Here is a 6371-nt window from a genome sequence, read left to right on the forward strand (position 1 = left end):
TTGCGTGAGCAGAAATAAACCTTGAGAGAGTGGGGTGATTTTTGAGTGGTTGTTTGGCACACTGGTCACATATTCCTCCTCACTCGCAGCACCTTTTTGCTATCTTGGGGAGCAGTTTCCTCTGAGTGTATGCGCACAGAGATAATATGCGTGCTTACAGTTAATATCTATGCGTGTAAAATAATCTAATACGCCTGAATGCATGTTTTATCGTGCGATTGCTTCTGGCACTAATCTGACGCCATATACAAGTGACAGGCAAAGTAACCAGCTCCAATTCATTTTCAGTCATTGCGTGCTTTTCATAAACAAAAGACAATTGGTTGTTATGTTGCCAAAAAAAAAAAAAAAAAAATGCATGTTTTATCGTGCGATTGCTTTTGGCACTAATCTGACACCATATACAAGTGACAGAGGCAAAGTAACCAGCTCCAATTAATTTTCAGTCATTGCGTGCTTTTCATAAACAAAAGACAACTAGTTGTTATGCTGCCAGATAGGCAGGGTGAAAAAGTCTAGTTCATGCAAATGCTGAGCGATGCGACACCGCAACTGTCAATCTGAGTGAAGGCAGCATGACATATGATGGTTGGTTGTTGGTTATAATTATCATAAAATTCATGTTAAAACTGTAAAACAGCAAATCTGAAACACATTTCTTTGTCAAAGGGTTTGATAATGAAATGTTAGGAACCACTGCCATGTTTTTGTACAACCCCTGGCAAAAATTATGGAATCACCGGCCTCAGAGGATGTTCATTCAGTTGTTTAATTTTGTAGAAAAAAAGCAGATCACAGACATGACACAAAACTAAAGTCATTTCAAATGACAACTTTCTGGCTTTAAGAAACACTATAAGAAAACAAGAAAAAAAGATTGTGGCAGTCAGTAACGGTTACTTTTTTAGACCAAGCAGAGGAAAAAAATATGGAATCACTCAATTCTGAGGAAAAAATTATGGAATCACCCTGTAAATTTTCATCCCCCAAACTAACACCTGCATCAAATCAGATCTACTCGTTGACATTGACCCTATGCCATGACATTGACCCTATGTGTCTTTTTACAAGGAATGTTTTCGCAGTTTTTGCTCTATGGCAAGATGCATTATCATCTTGAAACATCCCCAAACATCCTTTCAATTGTCCAAAATATCAACGTAAACTTGTGCATTTATTGATGATGTAATGACAGCCATCTCCCCAGTGCCTTTACCTTACATGCAGCCCCATATTATCAATGACTGTGGAAATTTACATGTTCTCTTCAGGCAGTCGTCTTTATAAATCTCATTGGAACAGCACCAAACAAAAGTTCCAGCATCATCACCTTGCCCAATGCAGATTCAAGATTCATCACTGAATATGACTTTCATCCAGTCATCCACAGTCCAAGAATGCTTTTCCTTAGCCCATTGTAACCTTGTTTTTTTTTCCTGTTTAGGTGTTAATGATGGCTTTCGTTTAGCTTTTCTGTATGTAAATCCAATTTCCTTTAGGCGGTTTCTTACAGTTTGGTCACAGACGTTGACTCCAGTTTCCTCCCATTCGTTCCTCATTTGTTTTGTTGTGCATTTTTCAATTTTTGAGACATATTGTTTTAAGTTTTCTGTCTTGACGCTTTGATGTCTTCCTTGGTCTACCAGTATGTTTGCCTTTAACAACCTTCCCATGTTGTTTGTATTTGGTCCAGAGTTTAGACACAGCTGACTGTGAATAACCAACATCTTTTGCAACATTGCATGATGATTTACTCTCTTTTAAGAGTTTGATAATCCTCTCCTTTGTTTCAATTGACATCTCTCGTGTTGGAGCCATGATTCATGTCAGTCCACTTGGTGCAACAGCTCTCCAAGGTGTGTTCACTCCTTTTTAGATGCAGACTAACGAGCAGATCTGATATGATGCAGCCGTTAGTTTTGGGGATGAAAATTTACAGGGTGATTCCATAATTTTTTCCTCAGAATTGAGTGATTCCATATTTTTTTCCTCTGCTTGGTCTAAAAAAGTAACTGTTACTGACTGCCACAATCTTTTTTTCTTGATTTCGTATAGTGTTTCTTAAAGCCAGAAAGTTGTCATTTGAAATGACTTTAGTTTTGTGTCATGTCTGTGATCTGCTTTTTTTCTACAAAATTAAACAACTGAATGAACATCCTCTGAGGCTGGTGATTCCATAATTATTGCCAGGGGTTGTATAGGTTAGCAGATATATCAGTATCGTTTTTTTTTAACTCCCTGATATTGTATCGGTATGAGCCCCACAAATCCACACTGGTCAGGCTGTAATTTTTGTTACACTCACAACATGGGCTTAACTAATGATAGAAGATAAATTCAAAACATTTTCACCCAGCATCTACCTGTGTGCACAGTTTATTTGTCATCTATTTATTGAAGAGGACTTGGACACACTCCAAATTTTTCTGTTTTCCATGTCTTGTGTGTCAGTCATCAATGCAGAGTCTTCAGAAGTAACCACTCTTGAACAATTAGAAAATAATGGACTATTTGTTTCTGGTTTTGTAAATTTCATATGATACCATATAAAAGTTAAGTACAATAATTTGTACATATTCCTTTGAATTTGCACATGCATTTTTCACACACATTATGGTTGAGGTTAGAGTTACAATTACAACAATAACAGAGTTAGTTGGAATTTCCCCTTTATTTGTAGTCATAAGCACCACCACCTTGTGTTTAATTACAGCCCCAATTCCAATGTAGTTGGGACGTTGTGTAAAATGTAAATAAAAACAGAATACAATGATGTGCAATTCCTTTTCAACTAATAGTCAATAAATAAATACACCACAAAGACAAGATATTTCATGTTCAAACTGATAAACTGTATTGTTTTTGTGCAAATATTTGCTCATTTTGAAATGGATGCCTGCAACATGTTTCAAAAAAGCTGGGACAGTGGTATGTTTACCACTGTGTTACATCACCTTTCCTTCTAACAACACTCAATAAGCATTTGGGAACTGAGGACACTAATTGTTGAAGCTTTGTAGGTGGAATTCTTTCCCATTCTTGCTTGATGTATGACTTCAGTTGTTCAACAGTCCGGGGTCTCAGTTGTCGTATTTTGTGCTTCATAATGCGCCACACATTTTCAATGGGCGACAGGTCTGGACTGCAGGCAGGCCAGTCTAGTACCCGCACTCTTTTACTATGAAGCCACGCTGTTGTAACATGTGCAGAATGTGGCTTCTTGCTGAAATAAGCAGGGACGTCCCTGAAAAAGACGTTGCTTGGATGGCAGCATGTGTTGCTCCAAAATCTGCATGTACATTTCAGCATCGATGGTGCCATCACACGTGTAAGTTATCCATGTCATGGGCACTAACACACCCCCATACCTTCACAGATGCTGGCTTTTGAACTTTGCGCTGGTAACAATCTGGATGTTCTTTTTCCTCTTTTGTCCGGAGGACACAACATCCATGATTTCCAAAAACAATTTAAAATGTGGACTCATTAGACAATAGCACACTTTTCCACTTTGCGTCTGTCCATTTCAAATGAGCTCGGGCCCAGAGAAGGCAACAGTGTTTCTGGATGTTGTTCATGTATCAAATCAAATCAATTTTATTTATATAGCGCCAAATCACAACAAACAGTTGCCCCAAGGCGCTTTATTTATATTGTAAGGCAAAGCCATACAATAATTACGGAAAAACCCCAACGGTCAAAACGACCCCCTGTGAGCAAGCACTTGGCGACAGTGGGAAGGAAAAACTCCCTTTTAACAGGAAGAAACCTCCAGCAGAACCAAGCTCAGGGAGGGGCAGTCTTCTGCTGGGACTGGTTGGGGCTGAGGGGAGAGAACCAGGAAAAAGACATGCTGTGGAAGAGAGCAGAGATCAATCGCTAATGATTAAATGCAGAGTGGTGCATACAGAGCAAAAAGAGAAAGAAACACTCAGTGCATCATGGGAACCCCCCAGCAGTCTAAGTCTATAGCAGCATAACTAAGGGATGGTTCAGGGTCACCTGATCCAGCCCTAACTATAAGCTTTAGCAAAAAGGAAAGTTTTAAGCCTAATCTTAAAAGTAGAGAGGGTGTCTGTCTCCCTGATCCGAATTGGGAGCTGGTTCCAGAGGAGAGGAGCCTGAAAGCTGAAGGCTCTGCCTCCCATTCTACTCTTACAAACCCTAGGAACTACAAGTAAGCCTGCAGTCTGAGAGCGAAGCGCTCTATTGGGGTGATATGGTACTATGAGGTCCCTAAGATAAGATGGGACCTGATTAGCATTAGCATTATGTATGGCTTTCGCTTTGCATGTTCGAGTTTTAATTTGCACTTGTAGATGTAGCGACAAACTGTGTTCACTGACAATGGTTTTCTGAAGTGTTCCTGAGCCCACGTGGTAAGATTCTTTACACAATGATGTCAGTTTTTAATACAGTACCACCTGAGGGATCAAAGGTCACGGGCATTCAAGTGTTGGTTTTCAGCCTTTCCGCTTACGTGTAGAAAGTTCTCCAGATTCTCTGAATCTTCTGATTATATTATAGACTGTAAATGATGGAATCCCTAAATTCCTTGAAACTGAACATTGAGAAATGTTCAATTGCAATTCAGTTAAACTGTTGGACTATTTTTTCACGCAGTTGTTCATAAAGTAGTGATCCTTGCTGCATCTTTGCTTGTAAGTTGCTGAGCCTTTTGGGGATGTTCCTTTTATACCCATTCATGACACTCACCTGTTTCTAATTAGGTGTTCTTTGAGCATTCATCAACTTTCCATGTCTTTTTTGCTCTTTTTTGTTGCAGTCATGGATTTCAAAATGAGCAAATATTTTCACAAAAACAAAAAAAGTCTTTAAGTTTGAACATTAAATATCTTGTCTTTGTGGTGTATTCAGTTGAATATAGGTTGAAGAGAATTTGCAAATCATTGGATTTATTGTTTTATTTACATTTCACACAACGTCCCAACTTCATTAGAATTGGGGTTGTATGTCATCATAGTCTCCTGACTGAGGAAGACATGGGGTATGGAAGAGTTTTGTTTGTTACTTTTCAGACTTTTTACTATGAATTTTTATTTATTTATTTTTTTTTTTATGAGGAAACCCGGCCTTATATGCCCTGTTAATGTGGTGACTTATACTACAAGACAGGGGTGCCCAACCTTTTTTGTACCAAGAGCTACTGGTGGAACGGTTTGGAGACAAATTCAGAGAGAGGTGAGATTGAGATGGTTTGGACATGAGCAGGGCAGGGACCCAGACTATATAGGGAGAAGGATGCTGAGGATGGAGCCACCACCAGGCAGGAGGAGAAGAGGGAGGCCAAAAAGGAGGTTTATGGATGTGCTGTGGGAGGACATGCAGGTGGTTGATGTTACAGAGGAAGATTCAGAGGACAGGGTGAGATGGAAACAATTGATCTGCTGTGGTGACCCCTAACGGGAGAAAGAACAAGAAGAAGTGTACTGAGATCTAGAAAGCCATAGCATAGCCACAATTTATTGTGCACTAATATAGTAACACAATTTTCTGGCACAGAGATAAAGTTTTGAAGTCATGAAGTAAATGTGCATGGTGCAAAGAATAAGCACGAGTATAGGACTGGCCCGTAACAACACAACAACAAACAACTCCGATTACACAACGCTAAATAAAGTTGGAAAAGTTGTTCCCTACCTTAGTTGGACTTCTGGCACTGAGAGGAGGCAGCTTGTCTCTCATAGTTCGGCTGAATCGTAAGTAGGCCGCAAGGTGGTCAAAAGCAGACACACAAATATGTTGATCGAAAAAGTGCAATCAAATTCAGTGCAATTTGTGGTCCTCTTTTTCTATGGCGTTTAACGGCAGCTGGCATCCTTATTGGTGCATTGCTGCCACCTTCTGCATCACTCCGTTATAGCAGCACCAGTGTCATGCGATCAACTGGATCTCAGCCCACAATCAACCGACTAGTTGAGCACTAGTTGAGCCAGGTGTAAGATGATAGCTTTTATTTTATTGCTCTACCATGTTTTCTGGAGTGTAAGTCACACTGAAGTAGGTCACACTGATTTTCTGTAATATTAGTTTTTTAATTTGAGATTTTTTTATTTTTTTTTTGCTTTGTTGTACTGTACTTTTTATTACTGACATATTCTTTTATTATGAGTTTATTTTGATTAGTGCTTTGATTCCTGGGAAGGTCCATTTCTCCATGTAATGTGGAGTTGCATCAGGAAGGGCATGCGGCATAAAACCTGTGCCAAATCAACATGCAGAGCCACCTTGGATCTGCTGTGGCGACCTCAAGTGAAAAACAAGGGAGCAGCCGAAGGGACTAACTTACTGAATAACCAGTGTCACAGGATCTCCAAAATAATTAAAAGAACAGCCCAGTCTCACACTTT

Source organism: Thalassophryne amazonica, chromosome 15 (genome assembly GCF_902500255.1).
Source record: "Thalassophryne amazonica chromosome 15, fThaAma1.1, whole genome shotgun sequence".
Classification (NCBI taxonomy): domain Eukaryota; kingdom Metazoa; phylum Chordata; class Actinopteri; order Batrachoidiformes; family Batrachoididae; genus Thalassophryne; species Thalassophryne amazonica.